Genomic DNA, 25,401 nt, shown 5'->3' with positions numbered 1-25,401 from the left:
CAAAATGGCTTTTGAACATTAGAAAAATATTTAAGAGACGCTTTGCACAGAATTTGATATAATCAAATAGTGTGAGCCCATCAACCGTCGTCAAGGTGGTCTCATATAACTGATGGGTCCCTGACCCCCCTGTCCAAATGTGAACACTTGCCAAAGGCCAATGTCTGTATGCCTTGGTGAATGTGGACACCTCTGTTCAGCAAAGCCTACCTATATGTATGGGTTGGCCGGGACCAAGTGTGATGAGATGCAATTAAAAACCACATGGTGATGGGAGGAGTGCTGAGTCAGTCAGCTACCATAGAAATGACAAAAAAAAAAAAACAGTTGTTGTAGAGATATGTCTCCTGCTAGAACTCTGTGTGGCATTGACCTGGTTTCTAATCTGAGCTGTTGTTAACCTGCAATTTCTCAGGCTGGTGACTCGGATAAACTTATCCTCAGAAGCAGAGGTGACTCTTGGTCTTCCTTTCCTGGGGCGGTCCTCATGTGAGCCAGTTTCTTTGGAGCGCTTGATGGTTGCCACTGCACTTGGGGTCACTTTCAAAGTTTGCCCAATTTTTCAGACTGACTGACCTTCATTTCTTAAAGTAATGATGGCCACTTGTTTTTCTTTACTTAGCTGCTTTTTTCTTGCCATAATACAAATTCTAACAGTCTATTCAGTAGGACTATCAGCTGTGTATCCACCAGACTTCTGTACAACACAACTGATGGTCCCAACGCCATTTATAAGGCAAGAAATCCCACTTATTAAACCTGACAGGGCACACCTGTGAAGTGACTACCTCTTGAAGCTCAATCAAGATAATGCCAAGAGTGTGCAAAGCAGTCATCAGAGCAAAAGGTGGCTACTTTTAAAAACCTAGAATATAAGTCATATTTTCAGTTGTTTCACACTTTTTTGTTAAGTATATAATTCCACATGTGTTAATTCACAGTTTTGATGCCTTCAGTGTGAATGTACAATTTTCATAGTCATGAAAATACAGAAAAATCTTTAAATGAGGTGTGTCCAAACTTTTGGTCTGTACTGTACATACATACAAAAAATAAACAATCCTACACACCTTGCCCCTGCAGCGCATCATCTGCATAATTCAAATAAAATGGCACCTGAGTCAGCGCGTGCGCATATTGCACTATCCAGCGCTATTTTGTTGAAGACACTGTGTGCACCGGAGATCGCAGTATGTCTTCATGATGCCTCAGATCGCTGTATGTGGTCAGCGCCTATGCATACTGCAATCTCTGACGCCACACTCTACATCCTCATCCTCCTCCCTGTCACCTATGAACTCTGGATGCTTTCTTCTTATTTCACCACAGTTCCCAGAACCAGTCTACAGAGGATTCAGACAGAAGGACGCATCCAGCATTATATTATAGATTGGGGAGCCCAATAGTGGCCTCATACTGAATTAGGAAACATATTGTGGACATCATGCTGTATTGGGGACACTGTGGCAGCCTTACCATGTATTGTGAGAACTGTGTTGACTGCAAAATAAATTGAGGGCACTGTGAGGGCATCATCATGTGTGTGTGTGTGAGGGGCACTATGAGGAGCATCATACTGTGTGGTAGAACTGAGGGGGTATCATTGTGTAGGGGAATGCACAATGAAGGCATCATACTGTCCATGTGAGGGGTAACGAAGGAGTAAAATGTGTACATGAAATTGTGGTGACATTATACGATGTGGGGGCACCATACTTTGTGGGGAGCTATCATTGGGGTTTTATACTAGGTGGATGCCATGGAACGTGTATTATAGTGGGTAGTACACAAGGTTATGTCCAACAGTGAGCTTTTGGTGCATTTTTGATGTTGCAGAATTTCAGCACCATTTCTGAAACTATTATTTAAATTAGGTTACTTTTGTTTTTTCATTGCGTTTTTGTGTGACTTTTTTTTAACCCCTTTACCCCCAAGGGTGGTTTGCACGTTAATGACCAGGCCAATTTTTACAATTCTGACCACTGTCCCTTTATGAGGTTATAACTCCGAAACGCTTCAACGGATCCTGGTGATTCTGACATTGTTTTCTCGTGACATATTGTACTTCATGATAGTGGTAAAATTTCTTTGATAGTACCTGCGTTTATTTGTGAAAAAAACGGAAATTTGGCGAAAATTTTGAAAATTTCGCAATTTTCAAACTTTGAATTTTTATGCAATTAAATCACAGAGATATGTCACACAAAATACTTAATAAGTAACATTTCCCACATGTCTCCTTTACATCAGCATAATTTTGGAACCAATTTTTTTTTTGTTAGGGAGTTATAAGGGTTAAAAGTTGACCAGCAATTTCTCATTTTTACAACACCATTTTTTTTTAGGGACCACGTCTCATTTGAAGTCATTTTGAGGGGTCTATATGATAGAAAATGCCCAAGTATGACACCATTCTAAAAACTGCACCCCTCAAGGTGCTCAAAACCACATTCAAGAAGTTTATTAACCCTTCAGGTGTTTAATAGGAATTTTTGGAATGTTTAAATAAAAATGAACATTTAACTTTTTTACACAAAAAATTTACTTCAGCTCCAATTTGTTTTATTTTACCAAGGGTAACAGGAGAAATTGGACCCAAAAAGTTGTTGTCCAATTTGTCCTGAGTACGCTGATACCCCATATGTGGCAGTAAACCACTGTTTGGGCGCATGGGAGAGCTCGGAAGGGAAGGAGCGCTATTTGACTTTTCAATGCAAAATTGACAGGAATTGAGATGGGACGCCATGTTGCGTTTGGAGAGCCATTGATGTGCCTAAACATTGAAACCCCCCACAAGTGACACCATTTTGGAAAGTAGACCCCCTAAGGAACTTATCTGGATGTGTGGTGAGCACTTTGACCCACCAAGTGCTTCACAGAAGTTTATAATGCAGAACCGTAAAAATAAAAAATCATATTTTTTCACAAAAATTATATTTTTGCCCCCAATTTTTTATTTTTCCAAGGGTAAGAGAAGAAATTGGACCTCAAAAGTTGTTGTCCAATTTGTCCTGAGTACGCTGATACCCCATATGTGGCAGTAAACCACTGTTTGGGCACATGGGAGAGCTCGGAAGGGAAGGAGCGCAGTTTGACTTTTCAATGCAAAATTGACAGAAATTGAGATGGGACGCCATGTTGCGTTTGGAGAGCCACTGATGTGCCTAAACATTGAAACCCCCCACAAGTGACACCATTTTGGAAAGTAGACCCCCTAAGGAACTTATCTAGAGGTGTGGTGAGCACTTTGACCCACCAAGTGCTTCACAGAAGTTTATAATGCAGAACCGTAAAAATAAAAAATCATATTTTTTCACAAAAATTATATTTTTGCCCCCAATTTTTTATTTTTCCAAGGGTAAGAGAAGAAATTGGACCTCAAAAGTTGTTGTCCAATTTGTCCCGAGTACGCTGATACCCCATATGTGGCAGTAAACCACTGTTTGGGCGCATGGGAGAGCTCGGAAGGGAAGGAGCGCCGTTTGACTTTTCAATGCAAAATTGACAGGAATTGAGATGGGACGCCATGTTGCGTTTGGAGAGCCACTGATGTGCCTAAACATTGAAACCCCCCACAAGTGACACCATTTTGGAAAGTAGACCCCCTAAGGAACTTATCTGGATGTGTGGTGAGCACTTTGACCCACCAAGGGCTTCACAGAAGTTTATAATGCAGAGCCATAAAAATAAAACAAAATTTTTTTCCCACAAAAATTATTTTTTAGCCCCCAGTTTTGTATTTTCCCTAGGGTAACAGGAGAAATTGGACCCCAAAAGTTGTTGTCCAATTTGTCCTGAGTACGCTGATACCCCATATGTGGGGGGGAACCACCGTTTGGGCGCATGGGAGGGTTCGGAAGGGAAGGAGCGCCATTTGGAATGCAGACTTAGATGGAATGGTCTGCAGGCGTCACATTGCGTTTGCAGAGCCCCTAATGTACCTAAACAGTAGAAACCCCCCACAAGTGACACCATTTTGGAAAGTAGACCCCCTAAGGAACTCATCTTGATGTGTTGTGAGAGCTTTGAACCCCCAAGTATTTCACTACAGTTTATAACGCAGAGCCATGCAAATAAAAAATATTTTTTTTTCCACAAAAATTATATTTTAGCCCCCAGTTTTGTATTTTTCCAAGGTTAGCAGGAGAAATTGGACCCTAAATGTTGTTGTCCAATTTGTCCTGAGTACGCTGATACCCGATATGTGGGGGGGAACCACCGTTTGGGCGCATGGGAGGGCTCGGAAGGGAAGGAGCATCATTTGGAATGCAGACTTAGATGGATTGGTCTGCAGGCGTCACATTGCATTTGCAGAGCCCCTAATGTACCTAAACAGTAGAAACCCCCCACAAGTGACCCCATATTGGAAACTAGACCCCTCAATGAACTTATCTAGATGTGTTGTGAGAACTTTGAACCCCCAAGTGTTTCACTACAGTTTATAACGCAGAGCCGTGAAAATAAAAAATCTTTTTGTTTTCCCACAAAAATTATTTTTTAGCCCCCAGTTTTGTATTTTCCCAAGGGTAACAGGAGAAATTGGTCCACAAAAGTTGTTGTCCAATTTGTCCTGAGTACGCTGATACCCCATATGTTGGGGTAAACCCCTGTTTGGGCACACAGGAGAGCTCGGAAGGGAAGGAGCACTGTTTTACTTTTTCAACGCAGAATTGGCTGGAATTGAGATCGGACGCCATGTCGTGTTTGGAGAGCCCCTGATGTGCCGAAACAGTGGAAACCCCCCAATTATAACTGAAACCCTAATCTAAACACACCCCTAACCCTAATTCCAACGGTAACCCTAACCACACCTCTAACCCTGACACACCCCTAACCCTAATCCCAACCCTATTCCCAACTGTAAATGTAATCTAAACCCTAACCCTAACTTTAGCCCCAACCCTAACTGTAGCCCCAACCCTAACCCTAACCTTTAGCCCTAACCCTAGCCCTAACCCTAGCCCTAACCCTAACCCTAGCCCTAACCCTAGCCCTAACCCTAGCCCTAACCCTAACCCTAACCCTAACCCTAGCCCTAACCCTAGCCTTAACCCTAGCCCTAACCCTAGCCCTAGCCCTAACCCTAGCCCTAACCCTAGCCCTAATGGGAAAATGGAAATAAATACATTTTTTTTTATTTTTCCCTAACTAAGGGGGTGATGAAGGGGGGTTTGATTTACTTTTATAGCGAGTTTTTTAGCGGATTTTTATGATTGGCAGCCGTCACACACTGAAAGACCCTTTTTATTGCAAAAAATATTTTTTGCAATACCACATTTTGAGAGCTATAATTTTTCCATATTTTGGTCCACAGAGTCATGTGAGGTCTTGTTTTTTGCGGGACGAGTTGACGTTTTTATTGAAAACATTTTTGGGCACGTGACATTTTTTTATCGCTTTTTATTCCGATTTTTGTGAGGAAGAATGACCAAAAGCCAGCTATTCATGAATTTCTATTGGGGGAGGCGTTTATACCGTTCCGCGTTTGGTAAAATTGATAAATCAGTTTTATTCTTCGGGTCAGTACGATTACAGCGATACCTCATTTATATCATTTTTTTATGGTTTGGTGCTTTTATACGATAAAAACTATTTTACAGAAAAAATAATTATTTTTGCATCGCTTTATTCTCAGGACTATAACTTTTATATTTTTTTGCTGATGATGCTGTATGGCGGCTCTTTTTTTGCGGGACAATATGACGCTTTCAGCGGTACCATGATTATTTATATCTGTCCTTTTGATCGCGTGTTATTCCACTTTTTGTTCGGCGGTATGATAATAAAGCGTTGTTTTTTGCCTCGTTTTTTTTTTTTTTTTCTTACGGTGTTTACTGAAGGGGTTAACTAGTGGGACAGTTTTATGGGTCGGGTCGTTACGGACGCGGCGATACTAAATATGTGTACTTTTATTGGTTTTTTTTTTTTATTTAGATGAAGAAATGTATTTATGGGAATAATATTTTTTTTTTTTTTCATTATTTTGGAATATTTTTTTTTATTTTTTTTACACATTTGGAAAAATTTTTTTTTACTTTTTTACTTTGTCCCAGGGGGGGACATCACAGATCAGTGATCTGACAGTTTGCACAGCACTCTGTCAGATCACTGATCTGACATGCAGCGCTGCAGCCTTCACAGTGCCTGCTCTAAGCAGGCTCTGTGAAGCCACCTCCCTCCCTGCAGGACCCGGATCCGCGGCCATCTTGGATCCGGGGCTCGAGCAGGGAGGGAGGTGAGGAGACCCTCGCAGCAACGCGATCACATCGCGTTGCTGCGGGGGGCTCAGGGAAGCCCGCAGGGAGCCCCCTCCCTGCGCGGTGCTTCCCTGCACCGCCGGCACATCGCGATCATCTTTGATCGCGGTGTGCCAGGGGTTAATGTGCCGGGGGCGGTCCGTGACCGCTCCTGGCACATAGTGCCGGATGTCAGCTGCGATAAGCAGCTGACACCCGGCCGCGATCGGCCGCGCTCCCCCCGTGAGCGCGGCCGATCGGCTATGACGTACTATCCCGTCCAGGGTCAGATAAGCCCAGGGCACCTCGACGGGATAGTACGTCTAAGGTCACAGAGGGGTTAACATGCGTTTTTATTGCATTTTTTTGTCTGTTTGCTGTGTCATGTTTTAAATAAATCTGCTTTGTTTTTGATACTTCCTGAGTTTTTATTTTGACAATACTTTATTGACATACTTGTGAGGATTACATGTGTTTTTGATAAGTTTCTGCTGCGGAAAAGTATTTAAGACGCATATGCATTTTTTAACTGCTGAATCTCTGCACCTAATTCAACCCTATGGGGAAATTCACCTCAGAAAACTCAGTGTGCCCGCAAAAGAATTTGACATGCTACAGATTTGAAAAATGCATCACAGAGTTTTGTGGTGTTAAAAAAGCACAGTGGTCATGAGAATTCTATAAATCCCATCCACCTTGATAGACTTGTCTAAAATGCACTAAAAGGTCATCGTGGGAACGTAGCCCAAGGGGCATCACTATTTTTGTATGCAAGACACAGTATATTTATCTCTTTCCAACATTAAAAGTTGTGAATTATACTCTTGACCATGCTAAAATTGTTTCATCCCTAAACAAATTGTTTAAAAGAATTTTCAATTCAGACTTTTCCTTTTACACTTCAGGATTAGTGGTGAGCGAACGTGCTCGGATAAGGTGTTTTCTGAGAACACTCGTTCTTAATCGAGTGTTTTCAGCATGCTCGAAAAAATGCTTGACTCACCGCGGCTGCATGTCTTGTGGCTGTTCGACAGACGCAACACATGCAGGGATTGCCTGTTAGGATTTTTTTCAAGTACACCGAAAATACTCGATTAGGACACGAGCATGCTCACTCATCACCACTCAGGATATCTATGCATGCCCCTGGTCTCACCTATAGGTGACGCTTTTAATTGGATGAGACAAGCGGTGCATTGAATGGTTACCTTGGCAACTGATCATGTATAACATCATCTCTCCATAGTCAATGTCAAATAGGATGGAAGAAAGCATCAACAGACAACAATTTTATACTGTAGTTGTTGAAATGTGAAAAACATACTTTGTTCAAATACAGGTGTATTATTCTATACTTATTAGTTTTTAATAACAAATGGACATTGATAATTGTATAAATTTTCTAATAATCATTTAGTGCTCTGAATTGCTTTCCCTTTCTTTTGTAGACGAGTGACATGTAACTTATATGTTTTTCTAGTACATGTTGTCAATAAAACAATTAAACAAATAAAAAAGCTACTTTCCTGTGTGAGTTTTCTGATGGCTGACAAGATATGCTTTCTGATTAAAACCTTTCCCACAATTTGAACATAAAAACGGTTTCTCCCCTGTGTGAGTTCTCTGATGTGTGATAAGATTTGAATTCCGATTAAAACATTTTCTGCAATTTGAACATGAAAATGGCTTTTGCCTTGTGTGAGTTCTTTGATGAATAGAAAGTTCTTGTTTATCCCTAAAACCTTTCCCACATTCTGAACATGAAAATGTTTTTTGCCCTGTGTGACTTCTCTGATGTTCAACAAGTCTTGATTTCCTAATGAAATTTTTCCCACATTCTGAACATGAAAATGGTTTCTTCCCTGTGTGAGTTAACTTATGTCTAACAAGATTTGCATTCTGATTAAAACATTTTCCACACTCTGAACAGACAAATGGCTTCTCCCCTGTGTGAATTCTCTGATGTGCAACTCGACTTGCCTTTCGTTTAAAACATTTCCCACATTCTGAACAGACAAACGGCTTCTCTTTTGTGTGACTTCCCTGATGCATTCTAAGTTTAGATTTCTCACTATAATCTTTTCCAGATTCTGAACTTGAATATGGCTTTTCCCTAGTGTGAATTTTCTCATGTAGTGTTAAAACGGATTACTGTTTAAATGATTTCCCACATTTGGAGCATGAAAATGGCTTCTCTCCTGTGTGAATTCTCTGATGTGTTTCAAGGTTGGCTTTCACACTATAACGTTTCCCACATTCTGAACATGAAAATGGCTTATCTCTGTGAATTCTCAGATGGGCAACAAGTATTGTTCTGCAGGTAAAATATTTCCCACATTCTGAGCATGGATATGGTCTTTCCCCTGTGTGACTTCTCTGATGTATTACAAGTTCGTCTTTCGTTCTATAACGTTTCCCACATTCTGAACATGAAAATGGTTTCTCCCCTGTGTGAATTCTCAGATGTCTAACAAGACATTCTTTCCAATTAAAACATTTCCCACATTCTGAGCATGAATATGGCTTCTCCCCTGTGTGACTTCTCTGATGTGTAACAAGGCTTGATTTACGATTGTAACATTTTGCACATTGGGGACATGAAAATGTTTTTTTCCCTGTGTGATTTCTCTGATGTTCAACAAGATGTGATTTGTCTATAAAACATTTCCCACATTCTGAGCATGTAAATATCTTCATAATTGTGTGAATGTTCTCATGTCCTGTTAAAACTGATTGCTTTTTAACCCTTATCCGGCTGAATAGGTACAATTGTAACTATTCCGTTTTAAAATTGCAATAACTTTTTTTTGAAAAGACGTAGAGGGCTGAAATTTCGTGACATCTCTACATTTTTGGTCCAGAATATATTGGCCAAATTTCAATAAAATATCTCCACCCGCTTCCGAGATAAGGGGTCGAGATCTTTTTGCATCCATAACAAGCTGCATAGGTACAAATGTACCTCATATATTTTGAATGAAGATAATGCAAGGGAAAAAGCATAAATTTTTTTTTAATGATAATGCTATTTAACTATTATAAACAAGTAAAAAACTGTTCATTTACATTATAAAAGAAAATGTAAGAAACTTTTTTTTATTGATTTTCTTTGCAAGTAATGCATGTTGGCTTTGCTACAGAGTGTTCATCGCAAATGGGTTTCACACAAACCACACAAGACTTTCTAGTCTTGCGTTGTTTTCGCCTCAGGTCTCTGCAGACATAGCAACTACCAACAACAGGGGAGGGTCCACGACTACCATGAGGTATTTTGGGGCCAGCTGCTGGCTGCGATGCTACCACAATGCATCGTCCAAGCACCATTTCTACTGCACCTCGAAGAAAATGGTTTCTCATTATCATTTTGTTTGTACTACGATCTTCAATTGCAATCATACACAGCTGATTTGCGAGATCTTTCAGGAACTTTCTTCGTTGATCCTTTGCCCTGAAGCTTGGATTGTGTTCTCTGTAGATGATGTAGGATGCTAACCCACTGACATCAATCATATTGTAGAAAAATGCCAAAGTCCAACGTGATGTTCGTCGTTTCACAGTGTACTCTCCCAACATTTTATCCATAACATCAACGCCACCTTTTGTTATGTTGTAGTATTTTATTATCTCTGGCTTGGCTGCTAGTGTCTCTTCAACTTCTCCCGTCATGTGCATAGATGATAGAAGCACGACTGATTTGTTCTTCTTTGGTACATATGAACAGACTGTTGCATCATGATTGTAGGCAAAATTTGTCAAGTATACAGGCCTTTCTTTGGCAGGCTGCATGTTGTTAGGTAGGAACCTTTTGTTTTTTCTCACTGTACCAACTAGTGTCATGTTCCAGGAGTTCAATACCTTAGCTAGTTCCATGGTTGTAAAGAAGTTATCGGTGGTGACATTTCTTCCAGAGCCTTTATACGAGCTCACTAGGTCCAATACTGTTCGTTCTCCAATGTTTACTTGTCGAGGACCATCAGTTGGTTTCCCAGTGTAGAGCTGACCTTGTAAAGGGTAGGCATTTGATGAGTCACAAGCCCAGAAAATCTTTATGCCATATTTAGCTGGTTTTGAAGGTATATTCTGGGTAAATTTAGTATGACCTCTAAATGGAAATAATTGCTCGTCGACGGTGATACAATGATATGGCTTGTAGGCTCTCTCCAGATTACTGTTCAGCATTGTCCAGATGTCCCGTATTGGTGCAGCTTTATCTGTTTGCACACGTTCTGCACGTGTATTTTCGTTGTCAAACCTGATAAATCTGAGTATCATCTTGAAGCGGTCACGAGACATGGCTGCACGTATAAGAGGCAGAGCAGCAACATTCCACATTTCCTCCAGATTCTCTTTGTTGGCTCTGTGCACACCAGCAGCAATCAGTATGCCCAAAAATGCATGAAGTTCAGTTTCAGTAAATTGCTTGAATGTTTTTTGTGGTGGCCGTTTGGAAGAATCAGGAAAACGTTGTACCAGTTCGTTGTTGTAAGCATCACAAACTCTCTTGGCCTTTCGATTCGTTTCCCGTAATATGATGTCACACATCTCGGGAGTCATGATGGACTTGAATAGCTCTTTTGCTGTATATAGGTTGCTGATTGCTGCAGGGCCACCTCTTTGTCGTAGGACATTACGAGATTTTGTTTGTGGATTTGGCAATGGATTACTGCACCATTGAGTTTCATCCTTAGCAGTCCAAATGTCGCCTGCACTTTGAGGCACAGAATCATCCTCAACACTTTCGTCTGATTCGTATTCATTTTCATGCTCTATGACCATTTCTTGTTCAATGTCTGAATCTTCTTCAGTAACATCCACTTGTGGTACATAGTTTTCATCATCAGATGGAACATATGGTTCATCCTCATGCTCAGAATCAGATTCTTCTAGCATTCGCATTATTTCGTCAGACGTAAATCTGTAAATATGAAAAAATGTAAAATAAATAATTTTCCGAAATACTACATTATTGGCTTTTCACAAAATTATACTAACCTGCAAACACGTTTTCTTGGATTATGGCGGAAACTAGATCCAGCATTACTATCACTCATGATGACTTGCTAGATGAATTTTGGCTTCGTATTTTGTGCTGAATATAAATAAAACATCGTAAAACAATATGTAGATACTAATTATTATCCATTTTTCGTATAAAAATTATACCTATAGTGATAAGTTTCATACAAAATATATGTAAGCCAAGTCCAGGCTGAAAGACAATTTGACTGTTCTGTCCCCACATAATGAGAATAAAGGTATAACTGGCTGTTAGATGCTGTGAGACTTTCCTACCTTCGTTTCCAAGAAATTGAAGACTTCACAAGCCTAGAAATGTGTGCTCACAGCAATGAGATGAACAGCAAAATGGCTAATGAGAGGAGGGAGGCAGGAAGACAAGTAGAAGCCACTCCCAGTTTGAATTAACTTAATTGACAGCAACATAAGTGACCAGTAACAACACTGAACAATAGATATCAGCATAACATTTGTAGCTGAATGAACTTTAGTTTCTGAAACCAAGTAAAGTCTTCCCACAGTGGAGGTATATGTGAAGGTACAATTGTACCTATGCAGCCTGTTAAGGTTGTAAAATTATGCAGCCTGACAAGGGTTAAATGATTTGCCACATATAGAACATGAAAATGGCTTCTCTCCTGTGTGAATTTTCTCATGTATTTCAAGTTTCTCTTTCACACGGAAATGTTTCCCACATTCTGAACATGAAAATGGCTTATTTCTTGTGTGAATTCTCAGATGGGTAACAAGACTTGCTTTCCAATTAAAACATTTCCCACATTCTGAGCATAAAAATGGCTTTACCCCTGTATGAATTCTCTGATGTTTAATTAGATATGATTTTTCTGTAAAAGATTTCTCACATTCTAAACATGAATACGGCTTCTCCCCTGTGTGAAGTATCTGATGTTTAGCAGGGCTTGATTTACTACTGTAATCTTTTCTACATTCTGAATATGAAAATGATTTCTCCCCTATGTAAGCCATTTCATTTTTAAAAGCACTTCTTTGACTTTCATTTTGCATATTTATCTTTGATGAAGCAGAAGAGAAGACATTTTCAAAAGGATCAGATGATGGATATTTTCTTTGATGAGCTTTAGCTGTATCTGTGAAAATTACTTGTTCTTCACATGTATCTGGTGTGCTAATACAATTGTCAGCTGCAAAATTTGAAAATATCAGATGTCCCTCGGAGGTCCTCGTAAACTCATCTGCCAAGAATAAAACTGATTTTATTATTTTTAAATAACATTGCATTTGAATTATATTATTTCTTTCTTATATATTTATATCACTTCCATACAAATTGTAATATAATTCCATTATCGACAGACTAAGGCAGTAAATCACAAAAGAAGGGTGGATAGTTTATGGTGTCAGGCCACCAGGTTGTGCTCTTTCAAATTTTAACTTTTCTGTTGTAGACATCTTCTCTGTAGGTTTTGTGCTTGTCATCAATCATCTACAGTTATATATTCAGAAGAGACTCATAAAGAGGCCTCTAATCAGTTTTATTAGGGTGCTTCCATTTCATGCACTCTCTGATTGGTACAAGCACTGTTCATGTTCATCTACACACTGGTATGTCTCTGAGGCCCCAGACCAGGGCCGGACTGGCCATCGGGCAGTTCTGGCAAATGCCAGAAGGGCCGGTGGCAGTAGTGGGCCGCTCAAGTATGCCTCTGTCGGCACACTCCCCCTGCTGTCGGCACACTCCCCGCCCCGCATTCAACGATACCGGCATCATAGACGCCGGTACAGTTGAATGCAATGATGGAGGAGAGAGCGTCTGCTGTCGCTCCCTCTCCCATCATTCCCCGCTCTTCCTCTGGCACTGTGGATGCACGATGACGTCATATCATCGCGCACCTGCTGTGTGTCGGGCGGGCAGACTGCAGCTGCTGAGACCGGAGCCAGGAGCAGCGCGGGGCAAGAGGAAAGGTGAGTACAGTGGTTTTTTTTAATTTTATATATATATATATATATATATCAATGAGTGATAACTGGATTGTGGGGCTATGGGGGGGGCTGCATTGCATTCTATGGGGCTGTGCTGTATTACATTCTATGGGGGCTGTGCTGCATTACATTCTATGGGGGCTGTGCTGTATTACATTCTATGGGGGCTGGCTGCATTACGTTCTATGAGGGCTGGCTGCATTTCATTCTATGGGGGCTGTGATGCATTACATTCTATGAGGGCTGTGCTGTATTACATTCTATGGGGGCTGTGCTGTATTACATTCTATGGGGGCTGTGCTGTATTACATTCTATGGGGGCTGTGCTGTATTACATTCTATGGGGGCTGGCTGTATTACATTCTATGGTGGCTGTGCTGTATTACATTTTATGGGGACTGAGCTATAATGCTGGATACAGCTGTGATTATATGTTATATAGTCGTGTTACACTCCCCTCACTTCTTGTAACCTACAAGTGTACAAAGATATTATACAGTCACCATGTGACAAGTGGGCCTGTATGACTTCAAATGCCAGGGCTGAATTTTAGTCCCAGTCCGGCCGTGCCCCAGACTAAAAAAAACTACCTAGGACTGACTTGGTGCAAGCTACTCTGTCTGGCATATTCCAGAGGAACTACGGCCTTCATCCCTTTACACCTGTACAGGGACCTGGTTTCAAAATTGAGTCAGCTGGATTGCTTTCTTGGAAAAGCTACTATCAAGAAAAGCGAATTAGAGGCAAGAGAATGGTCGGGTAGCCAGGGCAGAACCAAGAGGTCGATGAAATGAAAAAAGTGTCAAAAAAGAAGAATGGTAAAAAAGCCAGCTGAGGTCAAACATCAGGAACGTCCACTGGGAGAATAGCAAGGCACACAAGTTTCACAGAAGCAAGTCAGATAATAACTGTTCATCAGCTGGGATTGACATACGTGAATGCCCACTTCAAAGTTAAATCAAATATAGCAAAAATGGTATTAAAATTTAACTTTTATTTTTAAATTTAAAATAACTATCCGAAAAACAAAAAAAGGTACAATAAAGATAAAAAAGCATCCTAATATGCGTGGTAAATGTTACCCGAAGTTTTGACATTAGCCCCTGTACCTTTCCCCCCCCCCCCCCCCCCCCCGTCGTTGATGACCAGGCCAATTTTTACAATTCTGACCAGTGTTACTTTATGAGGTAATAACTCTGGAATGCTTCAACAGAGCCCACTGATTCTGAGTTTTTTTTTGTGACATATTGTACTTCATGATAGTGGTAACAATTCTTCAATATAACTTGAGTTTTTTTGTTAAAAAAAATGAAATTTAGCAAACATTTAGCAATTTTCAAACTTTAAATTCTTATACCCTTAAATCAGAGATGAGCGAATCCGAACAGTAAATTTAGGCATCTGTACCAAACACCTACTGTTCAGGCACGGACACCGAACAATTGTTATTGCTTGGCCCCCAAACATTGGGTGTTTGTCATGCTTTTTATCAACGATAAGACACCTATCCAATACTAATCCTATAGTTATATGGTAAATAAAGACAAAACAATTATAAAGTCCTTTATTAGAAATAAAGCATACTTTTCCATTTTTATTTAAAAATAAACACAGTTATACTCACCTAAGAACTAATTCTACTGAATCCCTCGTCTTCTGCAATAAAACAAAAATGAAAAACAACAATATCCCTCACCTGTCCGTCATTCTGTTCCACGCTGCCATCCATGTCTGGAGATAGATAGTTTTCAACCTGGACGGTGCCAAGATGCGACCATCCAGGCTGAGAACCACTGGTGAATGAGCTGCTGTGAGCGCAGTGTCAGTGACTAGCAATGATGTCTTCAAGGTTACTGCTGGTCACGGAGGTTGCATTCCCAGCCGGCAAATGAACTGCGGTTAGTTACCTCAACACCGTGAGAAAAATTCTTGGGGTGCAGAGGCAAGTTCAACGCAGTTCAAATTCACAGCAGTGAAATTCTCCCTTTAAACTGCTGTGTTCGATCACAGCATTTAGGGGGTTAAAGTGCCAGAAGTGGTGTGGAACTGCTCCTGGCCCTGGGTGCCGGGTGTCAGCTGTCAGAATCCCTCAGGGAAAGGCTGATCTGGAAAGGATCGGTGGAATCTTTTGATCAGGTTGTCATCCTTAATGTTAGTAGCTGACACCCATGATTTGTCATCTGGTACATAATCCTTTCAATGAACGAAATATTAAAGTGATCTCAGAAACTGAGAGTCAAGGATCTGTTATACCTCGCACTCAAGACTGTCCCTGACCAGGATGGGCAGAGGAGGATTACTGGCAGGGTGAACAGGTGAACCTATAATAATATTTATATGGTCCCAACATATTTCACAGCACTTTGCAATTAAGGGTTACATGTACAAACAATAAGGACAGTACAAAGTAATGCATAGTTCAACAGTTACAGGAGGATTTATGGCCCTGATCACAAGCTACAGTCTATAGGAATATAGAGGGAAAGCAGGACACATTAGATAAAAAGCACTCGTCATGTATGCTCCAGCCATCATTATAATAAGTAGGAGTTATGATATAAAGCTGCAGGATCAGGTCATCAGTCAGTATCTGTGCTGTGTGAGGCAGTGAGGGGGATCATATGCGAGGGTCCATATATATCCCCCAGGATGCGGACGGAGTCCTATTAGACCCACTGGAGTGCCTTGTATTCACAGAATGCCTGTGAGTCACAAGGCCTAGTAAAAGTAAGTGTGGACCTGGTCAAGATATTTGACCAAGGCAATGTTCAGGAAAACCTGGTGAGGGCTTTTATTTTTTAAGTGGACTACAGGATGGTAGTGGGGTGGTCCGCTTCCTTCAAGCCGGGACTTACAGGTAACCCAGTATGTCCAGCATGTGTGAGCTAACAGAGCCAAGAGCAGCAAACACCTGGCACCCCGCTGCGTGATATGGTGGTGCACTCGCCCTCGGCAACCGGTCTTGTGTATGGACTGTTGTGAAGCTCCAGCTACAATCCGGAGATAACGGTGTGCTGTGCACTGTGTGATTTGTGTGGACATTAAACATGTTTGCTGTGAACTTTCTTGTGGTCCCTGCCTATCTGTCACACTGCACCAACCCCGCTGCATTACATGGTTGGAGAATGTGGGTATTATGAACTAAGGTATACCCGAAAGCGTGCTGCATGTCTGTGATCAGTCCTCCAAATCTGCAGCCCAAGACTACAGACAAGATGGAGGAAATACTAAGACCATTGGCAGTCTCTCAAGCGCAACAGCAGAAGTTGCAGGAGTTTCAGCAGCAGCAACTACAGCAGCAGCAGCAAACTAACAATTTGATCTTGTAATAGATTGCGGCTCTTCGTGAGACATCCTCCCTAACGACAATGGTCCGTTCGGAGGCACGGTACAAAGACCGGTCAATGCTGAGGAAGATGGGTCCTGAGTATGACATGGAGGCATTCCTCACAGTCTTTGAGTGCACCGCACAGCGGGAAAGCTTGGCATGTTCCCAGTGGGCTGAAGTGGTGGCCCCCTTCCTGACAGGAGATGCCCAGAAAGCCTACCTGCACCTCAGTCGGGACGATGCCCTGGACTATGGTAAATTGAAAGGTGAGATCCTTGCCAGACTGGGGGTTAACACATATGTATGTGCACAACGGGTATTCCAATGGTCTTTTGTGGAGTCTCATCCTGCCAGGTCTCAGTCATATGATTTGCTGCAGCTGGTGAAAAAATGGCTCCAGCCTGAGACCTTAACTCCCTTCCAGATGGTAGAGAGGGTGGTGGATGACTCGCTAGTGAGGGCTCTGCCAGCAGCCATACAGCGTTGGGTGGGGCAAGGGGACTCGGGTCTCTGGGCCAGGTGGTTGGATTGGTTGAGTGGTATACAGCCACTCAGGACTTTATACGGGACACTGCTCCACTTCAGATCTCATGACTGGCCCCGCCAACCCAGGAGCCTAGGAAAGGTCCAGAATCATCTGGTGGGGCTAATCAGAACCGAGCCCGTACTGAGGGGGTAATCCGGAGTGAGGGTGACAGAAGTCTCGTTTCCACTAAGTCAGCACCAAGGTCCAGTCATGCAGCAGCTATTAAGTGTTGACGTTGCCAACTGCCCCCTAAAAGCTGAACCCATGGACCGCGGGTATACTCACCGAGTATCTATGTACACCCAGCACATCTGCACCGCATCTACAGGCACTGACGGCAGCAAACCCCAACTGTGCCAGGTACTCGTCAACAGGTACCAAATGGAGGCTCTCTTGGACTCGGTAAGCTTAGTGACTTGGGTCCATGGGTCTCTTATTGCTGGGGACAACCCCAATGGATGGAAAGTGGGGGTGATGTGTATACATGGGGAACTCCTAGAGTACCCAACCGCAGAGGTTACGTTTTCCACACCATGTGGAGAAATAAAACGTGATGGGAATGGTGAAGACCCTTCCATATGAGACTGTGTTGGTAAGAAACTTGCCTCTGTTCTGGTCCCTGTGGGAGACCAGGGTTAACCCTCCCAGGGTAAATGTTATTCCAGTTGCGGAACCTGAAGATCCCGAGTCAGGGATACATGCCGCTGGGGTGGCCAACCTAGGGACAGAGTGTAAATCCGATAGGTTTCCCCTAGAGGAATTGGCAGGAAAGGTCGAGGAGACCCCACCCATCTCCGAGCTGGAAATGTCCCCTGGTAAGTTTGGGACAGCTCAGCTCCAGGATCCCACTCTAACCCAAGCACGGGGAAGAGTAATCAAGGTAAATGGGGTGGCTCAGCAATCAGGTGCTGAGACGGTGTTCCCACGTACAGCGATCAACCAGGAGTTATTATACAGGGTTGATAAAATCCGGGATGAGGTGGTAGAGCAACTGGTAGTGCCCCATCCCTACCATCAGGTGGTGATCAACATGGCTCACACCCATATGCTGGGAGGGCATTTGGGGGCCAAAAAGACACAGGAGCTCATACTGCAGCTTTTTTTTGGTAAGGGGTCTTCGCTGAGGTCCAGAGGTACTGTGATATGTGTTCGCAGTGCCAACTAACCTCACCCACCACAAACTGCTCTCTGCCCATTATAGAGGTACATTTTGAGTGGATTGCTATGGATCTGGTAGGGCAAATTGCAAAATCCACCCAGGGCCACCAACACATAATCGTAGTCGTAGACTACGCCACCCGGTACCCAGAGGCCATTCCGCTTTGGCACACCTTGCTAAGCTTACCTCCTGGGAGTTGTTTGCCATGTTCTGTCGCCTTGGGCTACCGAAGGAGATCCTCACTGATCAGGGGACTTCTTTCATGTCCAAGGTGACGAAGGAACTGTGCAGGCTCCTCAAGATAAAACTGTTGCGCATATCGGTGTACATCGGTGTCAAGGAAGCCCGGTATTTGTGATATTTGATAGGCCGTGGGGTTATCAAACCCCAAATAAATAAAATTGAGGCCATTCAGAACTGGCCCCGACCTGTGATCACCAAACAGGTGAGAGCGTTTCTTGGGAAGCTCGAGGAAAAGAAGTTGGTCATGGTTTGGTGGAACCTCCAGGCGGAGGAAGCGTACCAATCTATGAAGGTGGCGCTGTGCGGACAGCCCATCCTCATTAGCCCCTACTTCCAGAAACGCTTCATCGTACAGACGGATGGCTTTAACATGGGCGTAGGAGCGGTCTTGTTACAGGAGATGAACAGAGAGGAACATCCAGACACTTACCTATGTGGGAAACCCACCCCGGCAGAAAAAATTATAGTGTAGTGGAGGAGGAGTGCCTTGCCATTAAGTGGGCCTTGAACTCCCTATGCTATTATTTACTCAGTTGACTGTTTCATTTGGTGACAGATCATTCACCCTTGGTATGGATGAGGAATGCCAAGGAGAGGAAAGCTCGGGTCACCAGAAGGTTTCTATCCCTGCAGAACTTTTATTTCACCGTTGAACATCGGGTGGAGAAATCGCAGGGAAATGCAGATGCTCTATCACAGGCCCCTTGTATGGTGATAAGTGTTCAACCTCACAAATTTGAATCGAGGGGGGGTATGTGAAGCACTGAGGGAATCATATGGGAGGATGCGGATGGAGTCCTATTAGACCCGCTGGAGTGCCTTGTATTCACAGCAGGATGCCTGTGAGTCACAAGGCAAAGGAAAAGTAAGTGTGGACCTGGTCAAGCTATTTCACCAAGGCAATGTTCAGGAAAACCCGGTAAGGGCTTTTATTTTTGAAGCCTACTACAGGATGGTAGTAGGGCGGTCCGCTTCCCAAAGCAGGGTCTTACAGGTGGCTCATGGCCACAGATTCCAGTTAAAAACCCTGCAGTATAGGGTTTTGGTGTGTCAGTGTTTGATTGCAAGTAGCATAGCATGTGGCTTTGCAGTGTCCAGCATGTGTGAGCTAACACAGAGCCAAGAGCAGCGAACCCCTGGCACCCCGCAGCCTGATACAGTGGTGCAGTCGCCCTTGACAACCGGTCTTGTGTAAGGACTGTTGTATCACTCCAGCTGCGATCCGGAGGATACCGTGTGCTCTGCACTGTGTGAGTTGTGTGAACATTAAACACGTTTGCTGTGAATTTTCCCGTGGTCCCTGCCTATCTGTCACACTGCACCAACCCCCCTGTATTACAGCAGTTACCAAGTTCTAATGGGTGCACGGAGGATGTGGAGTAAAATGAATCGGGGGGCCATCTTTTGAGGAAAATTTAGAAAGGGGGAACAGTGAAGAGTTAGATTAGTGAAGTGAGGTTATATTCCTGTCTAAAAAGATGTAGTTTTAAAGCATGCTTAAAAATTTGGGGGATAGGTATTTATTGGATGATCTTGGCTAATACATTCAAGAAAACAGGCACAGCACAAGAGGTGCTTTGGAGATGGAAGTGGGAGGTTTAGATTTTGGAGGATAATAGTCCCATAATGTGGGAGTGATGTCAGGAGAAGAGGTGTATCATTGGATGTCATCATTATGTAGATTGTATTGGAAACTGAATCTGCTGATAGTTTGTCCAAAAGGGGCAGTATATAGACAGAAGAGGAGAGGACTGAACCTTGAGAAACCTCAACAGTGAGTGAAAGCTTAGAGGAAGAAGAGCCGGCAAATTATACAGTAAAGAAGTTGTCAGAAAGGTAGGTGGAGAACCAAGAGAGAATGGTTTCCTTGAGGCCAATGAAGCAGAGCATAGTGAGGAAGAGCTGATGGTCCACAGTGTCAGATGCTGCAGAGACACCCAGAAGAATCAGCAGGGAGCAGTGACCTTTGGATTTAGTCATTAGTAGATCATTAGAGACTTTAGTATGGGGCGTTTCAGTAGAGTGTAAAGAATGGAAACTGGATTCTAAATGGTTAAAAAAAATAGTTATCTGAGAGATAATGGATTAGACAAGAATGTATCAAGGATTCGAGTTTTGAGAAGAAGGGGAGATTAAAGCCTGGTCTGTAATTAGCAGTGCAGTTTTGGTGGAGGGATGTTTTTTTAAAGGAACCCGTCACCAGGAATAAAGCTGTTAACCTGCAGAAAAGGCATTTATCTGCGAGTTAATAGCTTTAATATGCGGTCCGGCTCCCGCATGCAGCGTGAGAAAATGAACTTCATTTTCCCAGCCAGGATTCGGTTTCAGTAATGGAGGCGGGGGTGCCATGTGTTCAGTCAATGTATACAGAGTGGCTGCTGTAACCGCGCCCCAGCTCTACATTGCGGCCGGCTGTCAGTCAGAGCTGGGGGCGTGGTTACAGAGGTTGCTCGGTATACTCAGCAGTGACTTAACCTGGCACCGACCCCCTTGACTAAATACCAAATACTGGGGGAGAAAAAAAAGATCATTTTCTCCCCGCTGCATTCGCAGGCTCTGGACAGCATCAAAGTTCTGTTAACCTGCAGATTAACCCCATTTCTGCAGGTTACCAGTGTTATTCCTGATCTGGTGAGAGTTTCCTTTAAGTAAAGGGGTTAAGATGTTGTGCTTGAATGAGGAAGATACAGTGCCTACAAGTAGTATTCAACCCCCTGCAGATTTAGCAGGTTTACACATTTGGAATTAACAAAAAAGAATGTTATTTCTTTGTTTATTTTTTTTTTAAATTGTGAAAAGTCTTTTCAGAGGGTCATTTATTATTCAACCCCTCAACCCACCAGAATTCTGTTTGGTTCCCCTAAAGTATTAAGAAGTAGTTCAGGCACAAAGAACAATGAGCTTCACATGTTTGGATTAATTATCTCTTTTTTCAGCCTTTTCTGACTATTTAAGACCCTCCCCAAACTTGTGAACAGCACTCATACATGGTCAACATGGGAAAGACAAAGGAGCATTCCAAGGCCATCAGAGACAAGATCGTGGAGGGTCACAAGGCTGGCAAGGGGTACAAAACCCTTTCCAAGGAGTTGGGCCTACCTGTCTCCACTGTTGGGAGCATCATCCGGAAGTGGAAGGCTTATGGAACTACTGTTAGCCTTCCACGGCCTGGACAGCCTTTGAAAGTTTCCTCCCGTGCCGAGGCCAGGCTTGTCCGAAGAGTCAAGGCTAACACAAGGACAACAAGGAAGGAGCTCCGGGAAGATCTCATGGCAGTGGGGACATTGGTTTCAGTCAATACCATAAGTAACGTACTCCACCGCAATGGTCTCCGTTCCAGACCAGCCCGTAAGGTACCTTTACTTTCAAAGCGTCATGTCAAGACTCGTCTACAGTTTGCTCATGATCACTTGGAGGACTCTGAGACTGACTGGTTCAAGGTTCTCTGGTCTGATGAGACCAAGATCGAGATCTTTGGTGCCAACCACACACATGACGTTTGGAGACTGGATGGCACTGCATACGACCCCAAGAATACCATCCCTACAGTTAAGCATGGTGGTGGCAGCATCATGCTGTGGGGCTGTTTCTCAGCCAAGGGGCCTGGTCATCTGGTCCGCATCCATGGGAAGATGGATAGCATGGCCTACATGGAGATTTTTGCCAAGAACCTCTGCTCCTCCATCAAAGATCTTAAGATGGGTTGTCATTCCATCTTCCAACAAGACAACGACCCAAAGCACACAGCCAAGAAAACCAAGGCCTGGTTCAAGAGGCAAAAAATCAAGGTGTTGCAGTGGCCTAGTCAGTCTCCTGACCTTAACCCAATTGGAAACTTGTGGAAGGAGCTCAAGATTAAAGTCCACATGAGACACCCAAAGAACCTAGATAACTTGGAGAAGATCTGCATGGAGGAGTGGGCCAAGATAACTCCAGAGACCTGTGTCGGCCTGATCAGGTCTTATAAAAGACGATTATTAGCTGTAATTGCAAACAAAGGTTATTCAACAAAATATTAAACCTAGGGGTTGAATAATAATTGACCCACACTTTTATGTTTAAAATTTATAAATATTTAACTGAGCAACAAAACTTTTTGGTTTGTAAGATTTATGCATCTGTTAATAAATCCTGCTCTTGTTTGAAGTTTGAAGGCTCTAACTTATTTGCATCTTATTAAACCTGCTAAATCTGCAGGGGGTTGAATACTACTTGTAGGCACTGTAAGTATCCGTTAAAAAAAGAGGTTAAATATTTTAGTTAGGTAGGTAGTGACAGTTGGGGAGAGGGACTAAAAAAGATGTGAGAGAATAGGATCGTTTTGTAGCCATTTTCCCGAAAAGCTGCAATGTTTTCATTTTTCGGGACATAGGGCTGTGTAGATGTGGTTATATTTTGCCCCCTGAACTGACATTTTTACTGATACTATTTTAGGGTGGATACGATGTTTTGATTTCCTGCTATTGCATTTTATTGCAATGTTGCGGCGACTAAAAATTTTTTTTATAATTCTGATGTTTTTTTGTTTTTTTCTCGTTACCATTACGCCGTACACTGATTTGATTAATTTGTTTTATATTTTGGTAGATTGGACATTTCTGAACATGGCGATACCAAATATATGTATTTTTTTTAATTTTGAAATCGGGAAAAGGGGGTTGATTTAAGACTATACGCTTTTTGGTTTTTTCTTTAAACTTTTTTTCTTTTTACTGTTTTTAATAGTCCCTTTTAGGATACTTGAATCTCCAATTGTCAGATCACCTGTGGTATGCATAGCAGTGGTTAAGCACAGGAGGATCGTAATGACAGGTCTTCAGAAGACCCCCAGCGGTCATGGCAACCCATCGGCAGCCCATGATCATGTGATGGATGCACTGATGGGCAGGATCAATGACGTGCTTCCTGTCTGCGCGTTACCTGGTTAACAACCACGGGTACATCAGTGAAAAAGTTTAAGCCAACCATTAAGTGTGGGGAAAGATGCAGCCTCCGCATGTGAGCCTGCATCAAAGGCAGGGACACAGCTGATGACGTACATGCACGTCAACAGTCTTGAAGGGGTTAAATGAAACAAAAACTATGCATCTTTGGTATCTCTGTAATCGGACTGACCTGGAGAATCATATTAGTAGATCATTTTTACAGTAAAATTAATGCTGTAAGTAAAAAAACAATTGCGGAATTGCATTATTTCTGCTTTAGCAACAAACTTGGAATTTCTTCCTGCTTTCCAGTACATAACATGATAAAATGGGTTATGTCATTCATAAGTACAACTTGTCCAAAAAAACAAGCCCTCGGAAGTATATTGAAGGAAAAATAAAAAAAAGTTACGGTTCTTGGAATAAGAAGAGAAAAATACAAAAGAAAAAAAAACAAAAAAAATAAAATAATTAAATTTAAAAAATCGCCCTATTTTTAGGAGGTTAATCCGCAAATCTGATAAAACATGTCTCCCTTTTTTTGGCGGACAGATATAGGCTGTGTTCACATTTGTGTTTTGAGGTCTTGTTTGCCTGGTTTCTGTTTTTTTCTTTCTTTTAAAACAGAATAAATTAATTCATGTTCCAAACTGATCTGTTGCTCAGCTGGCACAATTGGGGTTCGTCTGGATTCCATAAGTTATACTGTAATATAACCATTTTTAGAAAAGAAAACAAAGTTCTGCATGACACATTTTTAACCATTATAAAAACATGGATAAAAAGAATTCAACCACCACGGTGTTGCCATTTGCCGCTCACCATAATTAATGTGCTCACTGTATTGTACAGGTTGTTATGATTGCACAAAATACAGCTCTGGCAAAAATTAAGAAACCACCACATCGAAACCCTGTCATGGGCAGCCAAATCTCCAGACCTGAACCCATTGAAAACCTCTGGAATGTAATCGAGAGTCACAAGCCATCAAACAAAGAAGAACTGCTTAAATTTTTGCGCCAGGAGCAGTGTGAAAGACTGGTGGAAAGCATGCCAAGACACATGAAAGCTGTGATTAAAAATCATGGTTATTCCACAAAATATTGATTTCTGAACTCTTCCTGAGTTAAAACATTAGTATTGTTGTTTCTAAATGATTATGAACTTGTTTTCTTTGCATTATTTGAGGTCTGAAAGCCCTGTTTTTTTTTTTTTTTTTAATTTTGACCATTTCTCCTTTGCAGAAAAAAAATACTAAATTTATTGCTTGGAAATTCGGAGATATGTTACCAGAAGTTTATAGACTAAAAGAACAATTTACATTTTACTCAAAAAATATACCTTTACTTTAGTTTGTCTGGGATGCAGTTATTGATGGCTCAGCCAACCAACCTGGTACAAGGGCGTGCTGAAGCAAGCTGACAGTACTTTGTTTGACAGCTCAGTGTCCAGTCTGGTGCTGAGCTGTCGTTGTTTTGATTAACAACTCAGTCGTCCAATCTGAGACTGGGAGGACCTGGGCTGTCTTCAGGTGTTCATTGCCCCAGGTTATTGCATGGCTATTTAGCTGGGCTGTTAGTTCCAGACCTCTGCCAGAAGTAGCTTCAGCTATGTGTCATTGGTTTTCTATGTGCCTAGTGTTTTGCTTGATGATCTTTCGTTGCCTGACCTTGGACCTCGTTCTGACCCTCCATTTATTTAAACCCTTTTTTCTGATCCGCTATTCTCCTTGTATTTTGACCTTGGACAGTTACCTGACTATGCCTTTGTCTCTTCCCTCTGTTTATGATGTACCATCCTTGCTTTTGATCTCAGATTCCTTGATTATCTCGAGTCATGGCTTATCCGTGAGAATGGATTTAGTGTCACAGTAACATCACACAGTAGAACAATATATTCCGTTTGTAAAAAAAAATGCTATTAAGGTTTTTACAGTGAGAAAATTCTCTTGTACATAACAGTGCAGCCTTTGGCTGATCAATCATTTTGCTGCCTTCTGGATCAGA

The 25,401-nt window shown here is 42.2% G+C and overlaps 1 pseudogene; it reads right to left on the bottom strand.

Moving 5' to 3' along the window:
• Window positions 1-5,982: 5,982 nt before the first annotated feature.
• The window catches only part of LOC138666665 (zinc finger protein 420-like), a 104,229-nt pseudogene continuing 84,810 nt past the window's right edge, over window positions 5,983-25,401 (bottom strand).

Source organism: Ranitomeya imitator, chromosome 2, assembly GCF_032444005.1.
Source record: "Ranitomeya imitator isolate aRanImi1 chromosome 2, aRanImi1.pri, whole genome shotgun sequence".
In the NCBI taxonomy this organism is placed as follows: Eukaryota; Metazoa; Chordata; class Amphibia; order Anura; family Dendrobatidae; genus Ranitomeya; species Ranitomeya imitator.
Note: the sequence above shows the minus strand (reverse complement) of the source record. Positions and strands in the feature narration are given on the sequence as shown.